The sequence below is a fragment of the Protopterus annectens genome, chromosome 9.part0, assembly GCF_019279795.1.
Source record: "Protopterus annectens isolate FY-2018-M chromosome 9.part0, PAN1.0, whole genome shotgun sequence".
In the NCBI taxonomy this organism is placed as follows: Eukaryota; Metazoa; Chordata; order Ceratodontiformes; family Protopteridae; genus Protopterus; species Protopterus annectens.
Window position 1 is genome coordinate 1,831,397,053 of NC_056743.1, and position 26,838 is coordinate 1,831,423,890.

The following is a 26,838-nucleotide window of genomic DNA, read 5'->3' on the forward strand; positions in this document are numbered from 1 at the left end:
CCATACCAACTCACACAGCCACTTCTCATGGAGCCTCTACTTCTAAGTCCATAAGGCAAACTGACACACAATCCAACATTCTGGTAATTGAAGACTCCATCAGGAGACACAGTGATGTCCCTCTCACAAGGCTGAGTAAGGAGAAAGTCATGATCAGTTGGTTATCAAGGGCTAGATTACACCACATTACACACACGCTCAGGTCTTTGGACCACAAGTACCAGTATGACCCATTCATAGTCCACGTGGGTGCAAATAACCTAAGAAGAATCTTCCTAGACTATATGAAGAGAGACATCATGGAGCTCTTGGAATATGTGTCCTAGACTGGTATGCACCTAGTACTCAGCAACATTTTACCTTCTCCAAGGATGATGCTGCAATACAAACAAAAGATGACTCGCTTTATAATTGCCTTAGTTTCTGATGTCATTCTAAGAGGGTGCAATATGTTGGCCAAAAGAGAAGAGGAGGGGGAAGGCATGCCCGAAGGCAGGAAGAGAGGAGGAAGGTTAGGAGTGTAGTAGTGAGGGTAGGAACTTTGAATGTTGGCAGTATGACTGGTATAGGGAGAGAGCTAGCTGATATGATGGAGAGAAGGAAGGTTGATATATTGTGCGTGCAAGAGACCAGATGAAAGAGAAGTAAGGCCAGGTGTATAGGAGGCAGGTTCAAATTATTCTATCATGGTGTGGATGGCAGGAAAAATGGGGTAGGGGTTATTCTAAAGGAACAGCATGCCAAGAGTGTTTTGGAGGTGAAGAGAGTGTCTGACAGAGTGATGTTTATGAAGCTTGAAACTGATGGTGTAATGATGAATGTTGTTAGTGCATATGCTCCACAAGTTGGGTGTGCAATGGATGGGAAAGAAACATTTTGGAGTGAGTTGGATCAAGTGGTGGTGAGTGTACCCAAGGGTGAGAGACTAGTGATTGGAGCGGACCTCAATGGGCATGTTGGTGAAGTGAACAGAGGGAATGAGGAAGTGATGGGTAGGTATGGTGTTAAGGAGAGGAATGCAGAAGGTCAGATGATTGTGGGTTTTGTGAAAAGGATGGACATGGCTGTGGTGAATACGTATTTTAAGAAGAGGGAGGAACATAGGGTGACATACAAGAGTGGAGGAAGATGCACACTGATGAATTATATCCTATCTAGGAGGGCCAGTCTAAAGGAGATTGGAGACTGTAACGTGGTGACAGGGGAAAGTGTAGTTAAGCAGCATAGAATGGTGGTCTGTAGGATGACGGTGATCAAGAAGAGGAGGAGGAGTGTGAATGCAGTGCCAAGGATTAAATGGTGGAAGTTAAAAAAGGGTGATTGTGAGGTGGAGTTCTGGGATGAGTTAAGACAGGCACTGGGAGGCAGTGAAGAGTTGCCGAATAGCTGGGTAACTACAGCAGATCTAGTAAGGGAGACTGCTAGAAAGGTGCTTGGTGTGACATCTGGACAGAGGAAGGAGGACAAAGAGATCTGATGGTGGACTGAGGAAGTACAGGAGAGTATACAGAGGAAGAGGCTGGTGAAGAAGAAGTGGGATTGTCAAAGAGATGAAGAAAGTAGACATGAGTATAAGGAGATGAGACGCATGGCAAAGAGAGAGGTGGCGAAGGCTAAGGATAAGGCATATGGAGAGTTGTATGAGAGATTGGACACTAAAGAGGGAGAAAAGGACCTGTATTGATTGGCTAGACAGAGGGACAGATGTGCAGCAGGTAAGGCTGATAAAGGATAGTGAGGGAAACGTACTCACAAGTGAGGAGAGTGTGTTGAGTAGATGGAAAGAGTACTTTGAAGGGCTGATGAATGAAGAGAATGAGAGAGGGAGAAGGTTGGTTGATGTGGGGATAGGGAATCAGGAAGTGAAACAGATTAGCAAGGAGGAAGTAAGGACAGCTATGAAGAGGATGAAGAATGGAAAGGCTGTTGGCCCAGATGACATACCAGTGGAAGCGTGGAGGTGCTTAGGTGAAATGGCAGTGGAATTTTTAACCATATTGTTTAATGAAATTTTGGAAAGTCAAAGGATGCCTGAGGATTGGAGGAAAAGTGTTTTGGTACCTATCTTTAAGAATAAGGGTGATGTGCAGAGCTGCAGTAACTACAGATGGATAAAATTGATCAGTCACATCTTGAAGTTATGGGAAAGAGTAGTGGAAGCTAGGTTAAGAAGGGAGGTGATAATTAGTGATCAGCAGTATGGTTTCATGTCAGGAAAGAGCACTACAGATGCAATATTTGCTCTGAGAGTGTTTTTGGAGAAATACAGAGAAGGTCAGAAGGAGTTGCATTGTGTCTTTGTGGACTTAGAGAAAGCATATGACAGGGTGCCTAGAGAGGAGCTGTGGTATTGTATGAGGAAGTTGGGAGTGTCAGAGAAGTATGTAAGAGTGGTACAGGATATGTACGAGAGTAGTGTGACATTGGTGAGGACTGCAGTGGGAGTGACAGATACGTTTAAGGTGGAGGTGGGATTACATCAAGGATCAGCTCTGTGCCCTTTCTTATTTGCAGTGGTGATGGACAGGTTGACATATGAGATCAGACAGGAGGTCCCGTGGACTATGATGTTTGCAGTTGACATTGTGATATGTAGTGAGAGTAGGGACCAGGTTGAGGAGACCCTGGAGAGGTGGAGATATGCTTTAGAGAGGAGAGGAATGAAGGTCAGCAGGGCTAAAACAGAATATATGTGTGTAAATGTGAGGGAGGGTAGAGGAATGGTGAGAATGCAGGGAGTAGAGTTGGTAAAGGTGGATGAGTTTAAGTACTTGGGATCAACAGTTCATAGTAATGGTGAGTGTGGAAGAGAGGTGAAGAAGAGAGTATAGGCAGGGTGGAATGGGTGGAGAAGAGTGTCAGGAGTGATTTGTGACAGACGGGTACCAGTAAGAGTGAAAGGGAAGGTCTACAAGAGGGTAGTGAGACCAGCTATGTTATATGGGTTGGAGACGGTGGCATTGATGAAAAGGCTGGAGTCAGAGCTGGATGTGGCAGAGTTAAAGATGTTAAGATTTGCACTGGGTGTGACTAGGATGGACAGGATTAGGAATCAGTATATTAGAGGGTCAGCTCAGGTTGGACAGTTTGGAGACAAAGCAAGAGAGGTGAGATTGCATTGGTTTGGACATGTGCTGAGGAGGGATGCTGGATATATTGGGAAAAGGATGCTAAGGATGGAACTGCCAGGTAAGAGGAAAAGAGGAAGGCCTAAGATAAGGTTTATGGATGTGGTGAGAGAGGACATGCAGGCGGTTGGTGTGAAAGAGCATGATGCAGAGGACAGGAAGAAATGGAAACAGATGATCCGCTGTGGCAACCCCTAACAGGAACAGCCGAAAGAAGATGATGATGATGAAAGAGCTGGTCAACAGACCATGCTGCTTTTGCATGGACGGTCTGAACCTCTCCCCGCTAGGCTTTTGTATATTAGCTAAAACATTGTCTTCCCCCATAGTGTCTTCTTTGGGCAATTCCATACTGAAAGTACTTCTAACATGGCAAATGAAAACCAAGAAAATCTAAAGGTCAGTGCTAGGAGTTTAAACAAAAAAACCTCCACTCCCCAGAAACTCTCATCACCCCAGAAAATGCTGACATCTGTGCAGTCACTGAGCCATGCTTTAAAGTCATTGAGGTCACACTGACAGTGCAAAGTTATAATGCCTTCCACATATTTAGACCTGTTACTACACAAACAGGGACTAAAGATGTAGGTGTATCAATTTACATCACAAATAAATATACCTCAAGCTGGTCAAACAGGCAATATACTTGAGCTGCTCCATGTTCAAGCTGGTCAAACAGGACAATGTACTTGAGCTGCTCCATGTTCAAATCACCACAGGCAAAATCTAATTCCACTTCCTTGCAAGCTATAGCTCCCTCTCTTTTACCCATACCATGTATTTAAACATATTAGAAACACTCACCATCAAACCCAATACCATATTAATTTACAACTTTAATTACCCCAATAATAACTGGGAATCCTATATGACACAAAATGTGCAGGCACAGAGATTCTTGGATTTTATAAACACAAACTTCCTGGATCTTGTTGTCAATGCACTAACCAAGGTTGCAACCATACTGGATCTGGTTCTCACTAATATGCGAGAGTGCTGCACACACCCTAGTGTAATGTCTTCCCTGGTAAGGCCAGACCACAAAATGGTCTCCTTGAAGTAAAAATAAAACCTGGACCCTCAGCTAAATCTGGGATATTCAGGAACTTAAGTTATAACCTGGCAAAATTTCAAGTCCCATAATCCCTGAGAACACTGACGCTTCTGCAGAACTGTTCACAGAAACTCTATACAAGCATGTTAATAGCTGCATAGAGGCAGCTGTACCCACAAGGAAGAAGTACAGAACTAACTCAAAAAACAAGCTGCCCTGATGGAATCACAGAATGAATAGGCTGTATAACAGAAAAAATGGCTGTTCATAAAAGCAAGAGAAGAATCCATGCAAAATAAGACTGTTCATGAATTGAATGTGCTAACATGTATGCCTGCACTCAACTTGGAGATGTTTTGCTGGAAACCATTATAAGGTAAGTTATTCTATATTTATTCTATATACAGTACAATGTCAGAAGCATACTGTTAATCATGTTTTGGGAGCACACACGCACACACACACACACGCGTGCACACACACACACACACACACACACACATACACGCACACACGCACACACACACACACATATATATATATATATATATATATATATATATATATATATATATATATATATATATATATATATGGTACCCATTCAGAAGCCTGAAACATCATAAGCCTGAAAATCAAAATCCTGAAACCAAAAGCCTGAAAATTCAGAATCCTGAAAACTCAAAATCCTGAAAGCCCAAAATCCTGAAAGACCAAAATCCTGAAACTCAAAATCCTGAAAACACAAAATAGACATACTGATGTCATTGTGGCTTTGCTATTGTTAGCCCTGTGGTGTTAGGTCATGCGTTGGGGTCAGGTAAGTGTGCGGTTGGTTTTATTTTAGGGTTAGGGGCGGTTTAAGTGAGTTAGGTTTAGGGCGCAGGTTAGGCATGTATGCAATAGTGACAAATATTGGGGTTAGGGGCGGTTTAAGTGAGTTAGGTTTAGGGCGCGGGTCAGGTGAGTGTGCGATAGTGACGGACCTTAGGGTTAGGGTTAGGGTCAGGGTCAGTTGGTAGATATTAGTGTCTTTATAGTGACATATTAGCATTATTTGTGTTTTCAGGATTTTGAGTTTCAGGATTTTGGTCTTTCAGGATTTTGGGCTTTCAGGATTTTGAGTTTTCAGGATTCTGAATTTTCAGGCTTTTGGTTTCAGGATTTTGATTTTCAGGCTTATGATGTTTCAGGCTTCTGAATGGGAACCATATATATATATATGTATATATATATATATATATATATATATATATATATATATATATATATATATATATATATATATGTATATATATATATGGTTTACCATCATAATATTGAATGACAAAATGTCTAATTATCATTTGGTCGAAAAATTAGATCCCAACCCAAAACATTGAATTGTCAAAATGTCTACAATCACTACATTGAAAAAGCAATGAGATCAACTCTATTTTGCAGGGGGTCTATGCCCCCCTGCACCCCCCATGTGGGGGTTGTGCCCCCCCCCCACTTAAATATATCAACTCTGAGATCACACAACAGTGCAGAAATGGGCAAATTCGATAAATTCAACATTGTGAGTTTAGATTAATTTAATTTCAACATTTTGAGCATTCAGTATAGTGTGTTCAACCAATTCAGTTTCAACCATTTGTCATTCAATATTATGAGGGTAAACCTATATATATATATATATATATATATATATATATATATATATATATATATATATATATATATATATATATATTTATATACTGTGGATATAAAAAAGTTTACACATCCCTGTTAAAATGCCAGGTTTTTGTGATATAAAAATGACACCACAATAAATCATTTTAAAACTTTTCCCACCTTTAATGTGATGTATAATCTGTACAATTCAACTGAAAAACAAGCAAATCTGTTAGGGAAAAAAATATCAAAAATAAAAAACGTACAATATGCTGGTTGCATAAGTGTGCACACCCTTAAACTACTACTTTGTTAAAGCCACTTTTGATGTAAATACAGCATCCAGTCTTCTTGGATACACACCTGCCATCAATTAAAGAGACTCTGATTAACCCCAAATAAAGTTCAGCTGTCCTAGTAGGATTTTTTGACATTTACTCAGTTGCCTGTTACAGCAAAAGCCATTGTTCGCAGGGAGTTTACAAAGCATCAAAGGGATCTCATTATTGAAAGGCATCAGTCAGGAGAAGGGTACATAAAATTTCCACAGCATTGGATATACCATGGAACACAGTGAAGATAGTCATCAAAAATTGGAGAAAATATGGGACAACAGTGATGTTGTAATAAACTGGACATCCCTCCAAAAGTGATGAAAAGACAATATGAAAACTGGTCAGGGAGGCTGCCAAGAGACCTACAGCAACACTGAAGGATCTACAGGAATTTCTGGCAAGTACTGGTTGTGTACTACAACACACACACACACACACACACACACACACACACACACACACACACACACACACACACACACACACACACACACACACACACACACACACACACACACACACACACACACACACACACACCAATATATCTGCCGTGCGATCCAAGAACCTGCACTAATCATGCACAAACACTGGTATGCAAATCACCCCATTTGCAGGAGAAATTTATGCAAATGAGGTAATTTTGCAATCCAGGAAGCTTGCAATAGTCCGTGCAAGACTAGTGCTATCTGCAGAAATGTACTCGGTTAGTAACCTAGTACATTTCTGCAAAATCCAAAACGGAGCTATGACAGCTCCAAATAAAAGCTGCATATTATTCAGGAAGCATGCCAATGGCCAAGTATAAGGCCATTGGCATTGCAAACAAAATAAAAAATAAAAAAATCAACTTTATTTTTTTTTTTGCTGATCTCGGTTGTTTAAGCATAGGGCAGCATGCAAATGGGATTGGGGGAGGGGGATAAGAAAATAAACCTAAAATAAGCATTCTAACTAAAATCAATATTCTGCCATGCAAGTTAATGGCAGGCAGAAGACAACCTGGGAGGTTCAGTGTGACACATGTAACTATGCATTAGCAGGCAATCCTATGCAAATGAGGGGAAGGATAGTGAATCCCAGTTTTCCCTAGCATGTGAGTCAGGTCCCAAGAGTATGAATAGTTGAGAGCAAGACTAGGAGGTAGGTGACATCATGGCTGGTTGTGTCAGGCATACTGTAAGCGGATTGGAGCCCTGTGGCTTGGGTTTGCTAAGCTAGGGGGTATGTCTAAACTGGTTTACCTTTACATGTGCATATTGCACAAGGACAAACAGCAATTTTCCTAAAGGAAGTTTGCAAAGTTTGGAAACGCCGAATGGAAAAAGGTTCGAATGTGCAATGAACGAATGCACAGTGAGATTTGCTCATTGCACATTCGACATTCTGGGGCAGATTGCTCTATAGTGGGGATCGGGAAATGGTTCCTTTCCCCACTGTAGTGCGATCTCAGAGTTAGAATAATAAAGTGAGGGGGTGTGGGGGCGCAGCCTCCCACATGGGGGGGTGCATTACATTTTATCTAATTATTTTTTCAACATTAATGTTCGAAAATCAGCGAATCAGATTTTCGATTTGCTGATTTCAAACATGTACAACTGTCGCTGTTTTAAGTTTCGTGGTTATGATTCACTCATATGAGCAATCGCACCACGGTGTTTCGCTGTTATGAAGGTAAACAGCCTAAACCTGCTTAGCACTCTTTACAAAGTGTAAGCGGGTGTGTGTGCTGTGTTTACAGGGGAAAAAAAAGAAGTTAAACCAGGAAATAGCAGCAGTGTGCACATCTGAGCACTCTGTTTGTGCCACACGCACACGGGCTTAAACAGAAGGGCAATGGGAAGGGAAAACAGCAGTAAGAAGATAATCAAGGAGAGTTAGCTTAGCTGCCTGGTGAAATGTATCAGAACCAGCCAATTACTCAGGCAGCAGACCAGCTTATCCCAGTACACTACTATAAACTAAGCAAACATTCTCCCCTCTGGTTTTTCCCACACTCTACACCACCGGTGTAAACAAGCGGGGAACTTTTTAACACTCACAACAGCAAAATTTTAGGGGCTGCAATAGCTATCATACAACTTGTGGAAGAGGCTGAAGGTGGTGAGGATGTGAATGCTGCTGAGCAACCCACAGTGAGGAGATGAGAAGAGTGTACAGACCCAGGGAAACCTACCAAGGGCTACATGAGCTGGAGATAGTGGAGCACTATAGGCTGGACAGGGACCTTCTACAGCAAATTGTTGAGCTCTGCCAGCCACGCCTCACACACAGATCAGAGGGGAACCCATCCCAGTGGATACCAAAGTATGTGTAGGTCTAAGAATACTAGCTACAGGTACCTTCCAAAGGCCAACTGGGGATATGATGGGGATTTTACAGGCATCAGCATCCAGGGTACTCCATCAGTTCCTGGATGCCATGACAGCACATGTCGGTGAGCACATATATTTCCCCAACACCCATGAGGCGTTGGCCAGCAATATGCGTCTCTTCCGCCAAATAGCAGAATACTCTGAGGTAGTGGGTGCAATAGACTGCACGCACATATGCATCAAAGCACCACCCGGTGAGTGGAGTAGGGTCTACATCAACTGCAAGGGCTTCCCCTCCATCAACTGCCAGGTCGTGGTGATGCCCAGGGCATAATAATGAATGTGTGTGCTGACTGCCCTGGAAGGTTCCGGTGCCTGAACACATCCGGTGGAGCCTTGCAGTACTCACCAACTACATGTACCCAAATTGTCCTTGTATGTGCCATGCTACACAATATGATCCTGTGGAAACAGCTGCAGCAGGAACAGCATCGGGCAGGGCCACACATCCCCCCACCAATGCCAAGGCCTGCACAGGCACAGAGTGACTCGGAGGAGGAAAAACCTGAGCCTGCCTCAGTAGGCAGCAGGAGGCATGCCCAGTATGCCCTGGCCTTGGAAAAGAGGCAATGCATAGGACATACACTGACACGGGAGGGACCCAGGCAATAACACCTCTCTCTGACTCTCACATACAGTAAAAAGAATGCCAAACATTACACTACCTATGCTTAACCATGTGTAGGGAGTGTATTATGTGCATCCGACATAGGCAGCCCTGCAACACCACCCTCAATACTGGGACACAGACAAGGTAAGTGACTCACACATGCCAGTCAGGGGGGTCACATACCCAACAACAGTCACAGCCAGCAGGGTAGGTGTAGACAAACACAAACAAATGCTGTACTATAGCCTTTGAATGAGGCCTATGGGTACCCCCCCAGGCCTACACAGACAGACTTCAGCAGGCCAGGCCGTGGGATGTCAGTTGTGAAGGCTAGGAAGTCAGAAAATAATATGTAGGTAATTAAAAGCTAAACACTGTAGTACACTGGTATGCCCCTAGTCAGCAGTACAGGTAAGGTAACAGAGTGAAATGTACTACCTGACATACCAGTACAGTCCTAGCAAATGTGTACAAGTGGCAGGTGTGCCACCCCATCCTACGTAGACAGATAGTAACAGTCAGGTGTGCCCCCCCAATCCTATGTAGAAATGTAGAAATAGTCAGTTGTGCCCCCCATCCTACATTGAAATATCATAGCAGTCAGGTGTGCCCCCCTCAAACCTGTGTGGAAATATAGAAATAGTCAGGTGTGCCCTCCCCCATCCTGCATAGAAATATAGTAACAGTCAGGTGTGCCCCCCAATCATGTTTAGAAATATAGACATAGTCAGGTGTTCCCTCCCCCCATCCTGCATAGAAATATAGTAACAGTCAGGTGTGTCCCCCCAAACCTGTGTAGAAATATATAAAAATAGTCAGGTGTGCCCTCCCTCCATCCTACATAGAAATATAGTAACAGTCAGGTGTGACCCCCGCTATGCAGAAATGTAGTAACAGTCAATGCCAAATGATCGGTGTACAACACAAAGGTCAGCACTGCAGTACAAACTACCTGGACATGATCCACACAGTGAATACAGATGGCCATATTGGGCATGCTCACACACTTAGAGAAATGAGGGCAATGTCAGTCATCAACATACTGAAAGGTCATACGGGGTATGCACACACACTTAGAGAAATGAAGGCAATATCAGTCAACATACTGAAAGGTCATACTGGACATGCTCACACACTTAAACACATGACCTTCATGACTGCAAACACCAGTGGACCAGACATATCTGGCAGTTGCAGTTGTTAGTGCAGACACTCGTCAGTATGCACCACTCATGCCTTGCACACAAAATGGACAGAACTACAGACATATATGTCAGGACAACACACTATAATAAGCCAAAGGTAGATGTACATAGACATGTGGAAGAGGGTGACTGTGACAAGGAGCCACCCAGGCCTGTCCCACCCAGCGCACAGCCAAAGTGCCCCAAACACATGAGGTGCAGATGTCACTCACTGCAGATACCAGCCACCAGTATCTGTCAGCATTACAGACTATGTGGTGCACGTGCCAGCTGTGCAACATGACTATACAAGGAAGTAGTCATCTAGCAGCTGTATACCCGTATGTGTGACATATGACCCCATGTGTGCCCATATGTGGTGCGTCAACCCCTAGATGAACAGGACATGGCCCATTCATACACCGCCCTTCCCATAGCCCTACTATGACAAGCCTGCTAAGGTCATCCAATGTGAAATACACCTTTGGTAGAGGTGCAGCCTAGTAATCTCTGTGATGTGTCCCATAATTGTGTACTGCTGTAATGTGATAAACTAGTTAAGTAGGAGTTCTAACCCTAGACTTGGCAAATGTTTGTGTGCGTGTCTGACTGTGTAGAGAGCAATGCTTTTTAGGGTACTCACACTCCTTACAATGTATATTCTCAACTTAGGCAAGGCTGCTGATGTCACCCACCGAGAAATACACCTCTGGGAAGGTTGTTGCCTAGTAATCTCCGTAGTGTGTCCTGTAACTACATACTGCTCTAGTGTGATAAAGTAGTTAGAGAGGTGTTCTAACCCCAGACTTGGTAACTGTGTATGTGAGTCTGTGTGTGCATGTCCGTCTGTCACTGACTGTGTACAGAACAATGCTTTTTAGGGTACTCACACTCCTTACAATTCATATTCTCAACTTTGGCAAGGCTGCTGATGTCACCCACCTAGAATTACACCTCTGGGAAGGTTGAATCGCAATGATCTCTGTAGTGTGTCCTATAACTGCATATTGCTGTAGTGTGATAAAGTAGTTAGGTGGGTGTTCTAATCCCAGAGATTGTAAGTGTCTGACCCTGTCTGTGTAGAAAGCAATGCTTTTTGGGGTGCTCACACTCCTTACAATTCAGATACCCAACTTTAGCAAGGCTGCTGATGTCACCCACCTAAAAATATACCTCTGGGAAGGTTGTAGCCCAGTAATTTCTGTAGCGTGTCCGGTTACTGCATACTACTGGCGTGTGATGTAGAAGTATGGTAGGGTTCCATCTCCACCCATGCCAGTTCTGGATGTTTTGTGTGTGTTTCAATGTCTGTGTACAGAGCACTGCATTGTAGGCTAGTCACTCACAGCACATTCCAAATGCCCTACTTTGGTAATCCTGCTGATGTCATTCATTGTGAAATATACCTTTGGGGAAGAAACTGTCTAGTAAGCCCTGTGGTGCATCCTGTTAAAACTCCATGCTGTCATATGATATAGATTTCTATCAGGGGTTCTATACCCACACATGTTGGTTGTGTATGATTTGTGTGTGTCTCACTGTCTGTGTAGGGAGCAATGCATTTTAGGCTAGCCACTCGCAGTACATCACAAATGCCCTACTTTGGTAATCCTGCTGATGTCATTCTTTGTGAAATATACCTTTGGGGAAGAAGTTCACTAGTAATCCCTGTAGTGCATCCTGTAGAAACTCCATGCTGTCATGTGATATAAATCTCTGTCAAGGGTTCTATACCCACACATGTCAGTTGTGGATGTTTTGTGTGTGTCTCACTGTCTGTGTAGGGCATGCAATGCATTTTAGCCTAGTCACTCACAGTACATTTCAAATGCCCTACTTTGGTAATCCTGCTGATGTCATTCATTGTGAAATACACCTTTGGGGAAGGAGTACTCCAGTACTGCCTGTGGCACATACTATAACTGTGTAGTGCTGTAATTTAATAATCTAGTTAGTTAGGAGTTCTACTCCCAGACATGACAAGGGTGTGTGTGTGTTTTTAATCGGTATCTTATTTAGAAGTGGCTGCGAGTGTGTGACCAATGTGGAGTGGGTTTCACATATTTCTTATATAGTGGCCCTACTATATATCACAATGTCCACCATACAGGGATAACAGATGTGAAATAGCTGAGAGGCTGGGGTGCAAAGCCATACCCATACATGTGACATCAAGGCCAGGCAATCACAGTTAGCAACCCCAGTATTATCCAGAGCACACTCTCAACCCATGTCTCATATACACACACATGCCTAGTCAACAGCCAATATGTGGGTAGTACACTGCATATTGGCCACTGATAGTAACTATGGCATGATAGCAGTGGGCTACAGAGGGCATGTCACCCTGTCCATCTGTCCAATATACATGTACATGCAGACAGTGCACCTCCCCCATGTTCCCCAATGGTGCCATCACATGTGACCCACAAGGGACATACCATGCCTGACAACATGCCCTGTATGTTCAGATGCCACTGACACCAGGGAATGCAGTTAGCATGCTATCAATGTAGGTGCATGGTAAACCTGCTGGACATTACCAGTTCCTGCCACAGGTGGGCAAGACTGGCACATCTGATGATAATTTGTGGTCACAACATGGGCCAGACACCCCAGGTACAGTTCCACATGTCACTGTACATGCATGTGGGAGGTGTGCACATCCCAGACACCGTCCATGTAATGGACTAAGGAACACATACATGGCAAGTGATGCCCAGCATTGGCCACACACAATAGTCACCCAGGTGACTGGATGGGGGATACAATACCCACTTGTGTGGCCAAATGCAGAAACTACAGCCCTGAGCCACAATGCATACCATTGTCATGTGGCCTGATGCCAAGGTATACCCATCGCCTACCCTTGTATAGCCTGCTGGCACAGTCGACCACCACACACCCGTGCAGACATGCACCCATGTATGCTAGTACTGGCATCTTGTGTGTTTGTGTGTGTGCTGTATAGTGCGTATGTTCACATCCACACTGACTGCAATCCCCATGGGCATACTGAAGCATGCTGTTTGATGTCAGACAACTCCTCATACCCTTTGCCCATACAACCTCCATATGACCCATGTGGTGCAAGTGATACCTCAACAGTGATGTGTTGTGGCAATCCCACCACTGATGAGTTGTACTCCTGGCCCTGCCAAGTGTGTCAATGTGTGTGTGTCCCTGTGAGAGTGTGGCTATGCTGACACTGGCACCTGTTCATGCGGACAAGCACGTGTACGTCACCTACCGTATAGCTACCGTATCCCTGTTGCAGATGTCACTCACCATCACATATATTTTCTGAGTGCCCCAAAGCAGGTAACCCATGTGGCACATCCAATAACTGCATCAAACTGTGATAGTGCTACATAGTTGTCAGGGGTTTGATACCCTGTGCTAAAAGATGTATGACACAAGCATGAGTACGTTTTAATCTCCCACCCCTCCCTGACATGTCTTTGCCTCTGTCTGCCTCTCCCACTCCTTCTCTTGTGGATGTGGAGACCTACATCTGCTTTGGTTAGGCAGCAGCATGTGTATTTTAAGTGCTGCGCATGATCTGCTGATGGCCTCTGCATGAAATGCAGCCCTCCTCTAGCTGATTGCATGTGAAACAGCTGTGGTAACATTCCCATAGCCAATTGCATGGAAACACACTCCAATATCTAGGAACATCATGGTGGTATTGGCCCTTTTCATTCACTGTGAGCAGGAACTAGATCTGTCATTTGGCAAACAGAATCTCAGATGGATTGGAGATTTACCTCTAACAACATACACTGTGGAAAGAGGGCAACAAACAGGAGGGGGATGTGCTTGACCTGACTACAGACTGTAAGTGCTGCTATACTGCATTTGGAGTAATGTTGGTTTAACATTGTTTGTGTGGATATGCCTGTCGTACATGTCACAATACCTGCCATGTCAGTTCCATGTATATGAGGAATCCCCATCTGCAGGGTCATCTGCAGACTGGGCAGTGTTGTGCCTTCGGTTTCATGTGTTACCAACAGAGCATCTATCTGTGGACTGCAGAAGGTAGTGTGAGGATTGCAGTCTGTAGATGGTGAAAGCCGTGATAGTTGCTGATGTCATATCCCTCATAGGACATATGTTGCAACAAACCCTGTTACAACAGTAAATATATGAGGTTATCACAGCAAGATGTCAATATTGGCCCTGTGTATGTGCTTCCAGCCATACCTCTGTCAACCTTTGTACATATGTTGCGCATGAAGTGGTGCATATGTGCTGTATACCATAATTAGTGTCATCATATCTGATAACAAGCCAGTGAAATATCCAACTGCTACACATGTTATGTACAGTAGGGGTTATATTCCAAGACATAACCTTGACATTCTGTGGATGTTTGTACAGTACTGAGGTCTATGCAATTATGGTAAATGTCGACAGCATGTGTATTGTTAATATATACTTTAGTCTGTGTACAGACTGTGGTAGATGTCATTATTCTAGTTCCCCTCCTATCTGATGTTATATGCTGCTCCACTGTATGGTACTGTATTGGCGTACATGTTTGTAGGGCCATACACACACATGTCCCATGCCACAGACAGCCATCAGACCAAACTGTGTAGCAGCCCAGTATATGTAGGGTCAGTCTGTGAGTGGCACATATGAGGATGGTGTAGAACAGATAGTCCATATACTGTAATATTATGCTAGCTTACCATATGTGGCTGTGGCTGTGTTCACATTTGTTGTGGTTATACACTTTCATACAGGTGTATCTCACCCTGTGCTGTGACATGCCTGTTGAGCCTGCTATATATGCAGGTACATGTGCATACCCCCATAGGAGAAGTAGGCCAGTGTTGAGCCAGTCTGCCTGCAGCCTGCACAGTGCATTGTTACATGCCTAGCAGCTTAGTGTACTTACCCAGTGAGATGTCATGTGCAGATACTTGCCAGATGTACTGCTGCCGGGCCTCTCTTAACAGTCATGTATGCCAGACAGAGCAGTGGGATTCTGTACAGATGTATGTCAATATGTAGTGGGTAGTATGTGGCCATGGCACCCCTGTACCAGCGGTCATTATGTGTCAGGCCAGACAGGGGTCTGTGAATGCATAACCTATGGTGCCATATGTATACCAGTCGTTATGTGTTATACCCATCTACATGGCTGTCTACATCCATATTGTCAGGCAGGGTACACATGTTTTGCACTAAGGGCTTATGTGTATACCTCTGGACTGTACAGAGTGTGTCAGGAATTCTGCATATATTGGCCAATCTCTCTGCTGCAGTCCACAAAGGCATTATGTGCTAGCAGTGGTACTTTACACTGATGTCCTTAGGATGTCTGACAGTAGCCAATGGCACATATGTTATAAGCAGATGTGACCTCCCACACACACTATGTCTGTGAAGACAATCCCAATGACAGTAGCAATAGTCTACTAATATACCTGCTATACATACCTAACAACCCCTTTCACTATGACTTTGGGACTGTAGGGGCTGGGGTAGGGCTGCACTCCATGTGCAGGACATATGGTGGAAATATATGTACATATTTATCCAGATAGCCATATTTATATGATTACACATGTGTAGTACTTCCAATTACCACTGTCAGGGCAACCAACCACTATAAATCCCTACATCATGTGGGTGTGGTCCCTTAACATTTCCTGTGTGATGGACATCCTTCCTGTGTGTAAGCATCAGTGTTACCGACAGCAGGTAGCAGTACCTCTTACAGGAGAACCGGCACACTCAGGGCAGCCACATATTTGTTGAAGGATCAGGAACTACAGACAGACTGTGAGTAGAGTTGTGTTATGCTTTGTATATGACTGGTGTTACAGGGTGTGTGTGTACATACTAGTTTACCTTGCAATGCAGTCTGTCAGCATAGCTCACAACTGTGGGCCTATCCTCTTGCTGGCCAGAGGTATGCCCATCATGTTTTGTCTGTCCACCACACAGGTTCTGTATCAGATATTACACTGGCAGTGTGTGTGTTGAGTGCTATCGGTACATGGCTACATACATTTCTGTTTATAACCTCAATTCCCTGACTAAGGGTATGTTGCAGACTATCCTGTAACACCAGTAACTTGCTTATTGTATGTCAACAGTTGCCCACAGATATGTCTGTGTTCCAGCCTCTGTCCTCCACCTACATACCAGGCTTTGCACATATGTCATGCTGTCAGTGGTTGTTCTGTAGTGGGCTGTGAGTACATCACACTGCCATTGCTGCCATCAGTCCACTGCTGTTGTATCCCCCACACACACGGTGGGGCTGGGGCCATAGAGTTATGGGCATCACCTACACAATACATGTGTGCCCTTATGCACTCCAGTGGCCAGTGTATGTAACAGTGGTATATGGCCCTGTATTATTGAGTCTAGGGGGGAGCACCATAAATGACCTAGGCTGTTACAAAATGTGGGGGTATCAGGGATGAGCTGCCTTAAGGTATCTAGATGTACAGTACCATATACTTCACCTATATTTACATTACTGGGTTAATGCAAGCCTACTGCCTCCTGTCATACAGACTGTTCTGTTTGTCAGTGGGCTCGTGATGATGTCAGTTATGCCTTGTTATGTAACAGTTACAACCCATGTGGTCACAGGACATCTTAACCACCTACTGAGTTTGTACAGAGTTTAGATAGAGGCTGCTGAACTATACACCTGCGTTCCATACTGTTGATTGTTTGGTATCCTGTGGACCAGTTTGTCTTCACTATTCTACAATTTTAAGAGCTTGGCCTGGACAGCAACAGTTGTGAACCTTTCCAGACTACTGTATTAGTATAACTGTTTCGCAGTTGCATTACTCTGTTTATATGGTTGTCAGTGTCTGAACAGCTATATGGCATTGCATATAGAACTGTAATAGTACACAATTAAAGGTTTTCCATTTCCACAAACCTGTGTGTGGTGTTTTTTCTATGACCTCTCTGTGGGGTATATGTTGCAGGCAACGATTGTCATTTGTATGGGTGGCCCATACAGTGTCCAGTTGTTCAGGTGTTAACTGTAGGCATAGTGGCTGTTCTATATTGTGTGCACCTTCTACATACGTATTTTACTTTACATATATCTGCGTATGTATGTGTAGTCATATGTATATCAATATATATGTGTATAATCAAAGACTTATCAAAGACTGTCGAAAACTATCAACTTTCTATTCATCCCAGTTTAACTCCATTCTCCACAACATAGATTGGCCCATCCTAAAACATCTCCCCCTAAACGATGCTGTAAGCACTTTCAACAGCATCTTCATAAATACTCAAAACTCCCTAGCTCCCTCTAGGAAGATCAGAGTAAAATCAAACCATGCTCCCTGGCTCTCCAAAGGGACTAGGTCCCTTATGAAACAAAGGGATCATGCTTGGAAAACCTGGACTAAAACTAAACAACCACCTTTTCTTCAAAAATACAGGTAATTGAAGAACCTTGCAAAAAAACATACAATTAATGACAAAAAGTTATACTATAGTTCTGCTCAGCTTAACAACAAATCCAATCCTCGAAAATGTTGGTCAACTCTCAACAACATCCTCTATCCTGGAAAGCCCACTAATCCCTCCCCATACCCTAACTCTTCCTCTCAGGAAACAGCTACCCTCCTGAATAAACACTTTATCTCTTCCATCCAAAATCTGGTAACCTCTAAGCCAAACTCTACTTCGATACCCACCCCTCCAAGTCCCACTAACACAACTTTGTTTTCGTTTGAGCCAGTTACCATTACTTACATCAAATATCTACTACTCAAGCTAAAACCTTGCTCTACTTCCACTGACAATCTATCTCCTACACCTGGGTCATTATCGATGATGAACTAAAGTTCAACCTACACATACTCCAATGTATAAAAAAAAAAAACAGAAACTAGGTCTGCTATATCGGAACAAAAAATTCCTTACCTTAGACTTACCCTGGGCCAAGCACACCTCCTCCCCTCCCTCTTATATGCCACCCCAGTTCTTACCAATATCCAGGCCTCCACTCTAAACAAAGTCCAACAGACTTACCATAAAATAGCCAGATTCATTACTAACTCCCCATACGCCTCACACCACTGAGTTTCTTTAAACTCTCTTCAATGGCTTGAACTTCCCCAGTTTCTGCTATCTTATCAATTTCATATGCTACACTCTATTCTTTATAAACCCTCCTTCTGTCCATCTCTATCTTCCTTAGTCTCCATCTACATCCCATCCCAGAGCCTCCGTACTTCTACCCAACAATTACTTGATATCTACAACCCAAAAAGGTCAGTAGGCAAACTACTCTACAAACACTCCCTTGCTCATGCTTGGAACAAACTTCCCCTTGACTTACGTTCAATCTCCCACACCTCACACTTTAAAAATGAACTAAAAACTTATTTTCTCAATTCCTGAACCTGCCCTTGCCATGACCCTACCTAGTCTTCCTTCCCTTTATGTACCCTCAAAAGGACCATACTTAGTACCTCATTACACCTCTCTCTCCAATGTGCCTACTATGCATTTGCATAATTTTATACAAACAAAAATGTTTTATTGTTGACATGTTGAACTATATCAATATAAAATTGTTACTTAGCTTCTTTTTAATGCAACTTTAACTTTATACATGTAACCCAACATATGTGAATCTTTTTGCTATAACTGCTATTATATCAATATTGTTTAAAATTGTACTTGTTTAAAATGTACTACTGGAGCTTTTCTCCTCTGGTCTTAACTGAAAATGGGCCACAAGCCCAGTTGGACAAACCCAGTTAACAAATGTCAATAAATAAATAAATAAATAAATAAATAAATAAATAAATAAATAAATAAATAAATAAAAATAAAATAAATAAAAATAAAATAAATAAATAAATACATTTTATATATATATATATATATATATATATGGAAACACTAGAGAATTTCGACATTCTGAAATGTCGAATATCAGTACGTCAAGACGGAATATGCGAAAGTGCAGTTACACGAAACTGCAGTATGTCAAGTATGGAAATGCCAAATCCGCTATAGTGGTGTCACGTTTGTGACATGCAGTGCGGTTTGTGGATTTATCTGGGGTTTTAGGTAGGTGGCCTTTGTTTAAGGGCATTGGATAGGGATGTTAGTGTGCGTGCTGTTTTTTTTTTTGTGTTTAATGCGATCTCGGAATTAATATATATAAGAGGGGGTGCAGGGGGGCCTGCCCTCCTGCTTATAGGTAGGGTAGATATGTGTGTGTGTGTGTGTGTGTGTGAGTGTGTGTGTGTGTGTGTGTGTGTGTGTGTGTGTGTGTGTGTGTGTGTGTGTGTGTGTGTGTGTGTGTGTGTGTGTATGGTCGTGGTTGTGATATTTGTGGTTTTGTATTTTCAGCTATGTGGGAGTTCAACTATTCAGTCTTAAAATACTGAAATTTGATATTTCAGTATTTCGTGATTGTATAGTGAATCTATATATATATATATATATATATATATATATATATATATATATATATATAGATATATATGTATATCTGTATCTGCATATCTTTGTCTGTGTATCTGTATCCTGGGAATGTTGGTGGCTTCCACATATTACATTTCTTATGGGAGGCAGACTGTACTGCATGATATGTTACCAATACCAGCCTGATATCATGTAGGTGGGATGTAGTACTGGTAACATGTGCCCATGTCATGTCAGGTCCTGTTTATGGGATCTGCAGCACTTGTTAGTGTATTGCAGGGTGGACGTGTTTGGCTGTGGGTGGGGTGATGCCTATTCATACAAGACGGACAGTGTTTGGGGCCTCTCAACCCCTTTAACAGTGCATGTGGACATATGTGTGTTTGTTAATCTGCCATTGCTATCTACATATGTATGGCCATCTATACTTATGTAGATATATATATCTACTAACATATATATAACTATTTCCGTATATACCTACATAGATATATATCTGCATACACATATGTAAGTTGCTATGTATATGTAGACACATAGGTGTAGACACTTGTATGTGTCGATGTAGGCATTTGCATGTATATATGTTCATATTTATTGATATATATGTATATAGTTTTAGAAATATATATATATATATATATATATATATATATATATATATACATATATAGATATGTTGTAAGCGGGTTTGCGTGGGTTTGCACGGAGGTAAGCACTGCTAACTTCCATTTGCAGTGTCTTACATTCAGTTAGCTTCTGTATTTCTTAACCTGTGTAGGCCAGTGCTTACCCCATGCAAACAGGTTGAAACCCGCTTACTGCTGCTTAAAAGTGCTTACTCCCACTTACCCCCACGCTAATTTCTTTAAAAGAAAAGAAAAAGGGGTGATAGGAAAGTGGTGAAAAAGGGGCACAAAGAGGGAAAGACAGTAGGCATGATAGCTAGGGATGTGCAGGATGGGTGTAGGGAATGTCCATAGCTGCCCATTTCTTCTACAGCAACAGCTGTGCAAATACACTGTACTTGGAGGTACATTTGAACACTCCAACCTCTGAGAGAGGCGTGAGGACAACAATAATATGTTATGATGCCAATTAGACCAGATTATATGTGTCCAGTGGATGTGTGTGCAAAACGGACAGCTATGTAGGGGGCATGATTTTTTGGGGGGGGGGCAGATTGTCATTTTTTTTAAGGTGAGAGTGGGAAGTTGGGGAAGGAGAGTAGGTATGATCGGGGAGGATAAATTGGGTAGGATGATAGACAAGACAGACAAGGTAGTATAGAGGGGCGGTACATGACACATGTGAGAGGGAACACCTTGGACAGGGGACTGTGTAGGAGGGGCAGGCTCACCCTCTAATTGTGCCATGGCCCTCAAGCTGGTGTAGCCAGTCTTGAAACTCCTTATCGAGCTCCCTACACACCACGGCCCAGACCTGACGACGGTCGACAAGTTCCTCTCCGCCCCCGCTCCCGGGGGGGGGGAGCCTCATCCCCTGCGGTGGTTCCACCCAAAGGTGGTTCAGGGCCAATGGAGGTGGAGGTCCCAGGCTGGGCCCCAGACATGCTGGTGCCCAGTGCCATGGCCAGCAGAGGTGGGACAGGTGGGTCTGTTGGGACCGGCCTTCCCATATGAGCTATGTTGTAGCAGGTTTAAGAAAGATATGGGTTAGTAATAGTCAACAGCATTCAGGATTAGTTATAACAGCATGCATATGTATTCCCATTAACCCAAAACACCAGATTTAAAACAGTAGCAGAGCAAGCAGAACACATGTATATATGGAACAACAGTGGCCATTACAACAGCATGCAGGTTTCATTGATGGCAACAGGCCACCAATATGGGGATATTTTAACATGGCACATGCATAGAAACAAATGTGAATATTTATAAACCAATAGGACATATGTCCCAACAAAAGTTTGGAGTGTACACATACCGATTGAGGTGTGTCATTGGGTTATTTTTGCACATATGGTAGGGGTGAGAGAGAGAGTTCAATTAACAACTAATATATCCTTGTAGTTTTCACAACATTCTTAGTCACTGCAGTGATCTGTCCCATACATGTATTATTACATTACCCAATGGCCTTATATTGTACAATGGTATGTTTATAGATTATTACCTACGTGACCTGTGTCTTACATACAGGTGTGACAAGATGCAGGTGTTAATGCAACATATGTTGTGAATTGCTCTCATACACTTTGGCTGAGATGCTAGAATGACAGGTTTGTTTTCATATATATTCTCTGACTATCAGTTATATGTCATTAATGGCTGCCTACATTTCTTGGATCATCACACTGATTTTTCAGGGGGACAGGGTATCAGGCTGGTGATGTGGGTCATTTATCTGGACATGCTGGACAGATGGGAACAGTTGATGGGTATGAATATGCATGAAACTTTCTATCTGAACATTCTAGCAAATTCTGTACAGTTGTTTGGTGCAATTATGCATACAGCTTTCTATCTGAACTTTTTAACAAAATCTGTACAGTTGTGGGGTATGATTATGCATACAACTTACTAGCACTCCTGGGATTCAACCCCCTGCTGTGTGTGACAAAAAATGACAGTTAACATCACAGTATACTGTGCTTTCAGGGAATTGTTGTGAAGCTTTCTAATGTTTTCTGTCTAAGTCTTCCTCAGTTGTACAATATGGCTGACCTCTTGGCACTTCCAACATTGTTATACAGAACCTCATACACATTTTATCTGCATACCACAGTGTGGGTAACACTGCTTAATACAACAGTACTATTTATAGTATGCAACAGTTCAACAACATATGAAAAAAAAGTAAACTGAAGCACTCCAGGGGTTATACCTTTATTCACAGAATATTACACGTTTATTTCTACAGGTACACCACTTTCTAAGGCTCTTATATTTATTTGTTATGACAGTACATGCAGAATAATTACTAACCTGCCTCACGATGCAGCTTTTGCAACCTAGTATCATGGGCTTGCTGGTTCGCAGCCCACTCATCTGCATCTGTCAGAGAAATGCAGTGATATTCAGCCATACCTATTCATAGTATACACAAGCTAAGCAATTATTAACTAGGTAGAATTAGTACTTACTCAGTACTGGGGCATTAGGCATCTGCCGAGATTCTCTGGATCCACTGTTCCAGTACATACCCCCCTCTGCTGCTTCAGGTCAACATGGTGGTGCCTGACCTGCTCACCCATCTGGGGGATACCTGTGGCACTGGTGAGGTTATGGTCGAGAGTGTCCCGGGCCTCCATTTTATACTACAAGCCCTAGTACTGGTGCTGCAGTAGTCTCTGCTCATGGTGTTTTACCAGGAGCCATATCATGATTTTTGACTCCTGGATGCCCCAGCGCTGTGCTCTAAATTGAGTGCCTTCACCCACTCCAGCCATTCTTCCTGCAGTAGGAAGCTACAACCAGTTATGGGAAGTAGTCCCACCTGTGGGGTTTAAATACAGCCAATTTCCCACATTTTTCCATGATTGGCAGGTTTTGAATAGGCTAAGCTATGGGTACACCTGCTTACCTAAGGTTTGTCATTCTTAAAGAGGTATACCACTAGGCAGATTGAATTAGCTGCCCTGCACATTGCTTACACTTACTAAGTTGAGCTGTGCAGTGGGTAGCATTGCTTAATAGTTAATTAGCATTATATTTGCCTGTTGGCAATGATTTATTATTCATTACAGATTATACAACATTACACTATACATAGATTCGGTTCACATGTTTGGTTTTATTTTCTGTGGTGAGGATTAGTTTGCTGAAACCTCATTCATATGTATTGGTATGATGGCTTAGTGGTTAACTACTGTGACAAAAGTGTAGAGGGTCCTGATTTTGAGACTTGCAGAAGCTGTTTATTTTGTTGCTGGGCAGAACACGGGCCATTGGGTATAGAGTGATTAAGGCACTTTAAAGCAGTTGTAAGCGGGTGTGCACAGGTTTGCGCAGAGTTAAGCAATGCTAATCTCCGGTTGCAGTTTCTTACACTCAGTTAGCTTTTACTTTGCTTAATCTGTGTAAGCAATGCTTACCCCTGTGCAAACACACTTAAACATGCTTACTAGTGCTTATATATGCTTACTGCTGTTTATTTGTGCTTAGACCTGCTTACTAGTGCCTTATTCATTATGACACTGACACTTCACATGTGCATTTCATGCAGTACTCTAGTTCATATTTATATGTTATTTAGTAGGTTATACAGCAAAAAATGAAAAAAAAAATGTTCATATACAGATTTCACAGGGAAAATGGTATGTGCTGCAGTGGAACTCGAACTGGGAATGCCTGCTTGTTAGGCGGATGCTCTGCCCACTACACTATTGCATACATCTTCCTTGTTATTCTCTTCAGCCTTTAAAGCTGCTTTAGCCATAGCTAAGTGATGGGCACACCCACACACCTATGGTTAGCTGTACTCGGATTTAAAAAAAAAAACAATGAAGGGTTTTCTTCAGTTTATTTATATGTACTGTTGCTGTTGTACACATAGGAGACTGTTGGTGGGGATATGCAGACACCTATGAGTGGCCTCGCTCATTGATTTCCACTTTCTGCTGTTCTACATTGCCAGGGCGTTTTTATTCTGAGAGCTCTGCTCTCAGACATGCCCCTGCACTTGTTCACGCTCCATGTAGGATTAGGAGCTCAGGCAGCGCTCCTTCATTAATATGCATGGCGCGTTGCCGTCAGGCTTCTAAATGGCCGATTCCGTAAATGACTAACTTAGTCATGCACAGAAGGATAGTGAATCCGAGGGAAATTGTGTACATGTGTTGTCTGTGGTTCTGTACATTTTAAACCTAAGCAAAACTCTGTACTTTTATCAAAATTAACACAAAAATACCTAGCAAATCCTCACAAAGGGTATTTTTACAAGCAGAGGAGAATGGAATACTAAAAGCAACAGAACAATGGGAAACACAATATTAAGCTATTTTTGGGGTACATTCTGCCTCCGACTACACACATAACAAGAAAATCTAGGTACACTACCACACATCCTCATCAGGGTTTATGAATCAAACTTTCCTTTTTATATATATATATATATATATATATATATATATATATATATATATATATATATATATATATATAGCCAAAAACAAGCAAAAACGTATAACCAAAGCAGAATTGTTTAGGTTTTGTAAAATTGCCAGGTTAGAGCTCCATTTTCCATTATGAGTGCACTGCACATTCCTTATAATTATGGGTGAAATAAATATCTTGTTTGGAGTACTTCAAATGGAATGTTTTCTATTACGATGGGGTGTTTGCCATGTTTGATGTGTATAATGTTCATCATATTGGTACAACAAATGGCCACAGCAGAGTCACCCACCTGAGATTGAGACAAATTTCTAGCCTGCTGTGCTGGAAAAGGCTGTTTGCTTATTTTTTTTTTCTTTTTGTGGCTGGAAGAAGGGCCATCCTTGGGAAAAATTGTTTGTTCCATGGTCAAGCTAAAAATTATGCCTCTTTCCCAGGGAAAACAAGCATAAATGTCAGTAAAAATTTACTTTTTAAAAGTCACTTTTTTCACATAAAACCACAATAAAAAGCACTTTTTTTGAAATACCTGCCAACCCCCAAAATTAAAGTAAACACAATTTCTACACAGAAAAACAATTTAAATGTTTAAACAACTTTTAAACTGATAGGAAAAAAGAGTGGTTTCATTTTAAAGTACACTCTCATGACAGTCCCTTAAATCACAAACTTCTAACTTTAACTTTCTTTCTTGAAGAAGAAAGCATTAATTATCAACAAAAATAATTGAATCCAAACACCAAAAGCATGCACAGAGTCCTATGGCAGTGGCGATGTAATGCCAATTCCACAACTCCACAGTTCCACAACTCAACAAAACTGATTCCAAGTATAAAAAATTATAAAAGGAAGGGCAGCTAAAATAATTGAATGGAAGTTTTTTTCTCCTAAAGGTAACTTAAGTGCCCAACAAAGAAACAACACAAGCTGACCGTCAATCTTCAAAAGCCTCAGAGGAACATTTTTTTGGTGGCAGCAACATTCTGAAGGGCTTGGCATCTAAGCTTGTCATTTAGTCAGCTCAGCTCAAACTGCCTGACAGTTTCGGTGCATGGAAAGTATGCAGATGTTTTGGAAGCTGGCTGGCTGTTATATCCTTGACAAGATATAACCCGTATAGCTAAGACTATGGCAACAGTGATTATTTGAACATCCACTGTTATAGTAAATTTACTTATGTAAGTGTCCTTTACTGCAGTGGTGGTGCTGCGGTAGCATTATCGCCTCACAGTAAGATGTTGTCCTATTCGATTCTCAGCTAGAGCATCTTCTGTGTGGAGACATGCATGAATGGGCATACCTTCGTTGAAGGTTGTGCATCAGGGCCGGCAACTCGGCACATAAAAATCTACTGCCAATCATTAGCGGGCCGGAGTTCCACTGTGGTGACCCCTAACCGGGAAAAGCCGAAAGACACAACTACAACAACAACTTATGTAAGTGTACTTTCTTGTCTCAGTGGTTGCGCCAACAACAGCATGTGAGATTCCTGAGCTAGACATAGAACTGGGGTCCTCCAATTAAGTCTTGCATACTTTCTCATTTGCATGCATTACACAGGGAAGTGTGTAAGTCTTCTTCTGGAATCACAGCCATAACAATAAGGGAAATTATTTTCCAGAAGTGCCTTTCCCCTCCCATAAACCATTCTGAAATGCAGCCCACTATTGAAAAAAAAATGTATTGCATATAATTTTACAGCCAATGGTTTCAAAAAGGTCACTAAGAAACCCAGTGTTTACTGTGATCAAATTTAAACTGAAAAAAGAAAGCATAGATAGATCAAAATCGTGATGACGTATGATTAATTTGAACAGATTAATTTGAACAGGTTGCTTAAGTCATTTTTTTTTTAAATAGACAAAGATAGCTAGAGCAAAACTGTGTTCTTTTAATAACTTTGATTAGCTAGAACTCATATGCTGTTATTTTAGAATACCATTGTCAAAATGTCTATTTTTGCAAGCT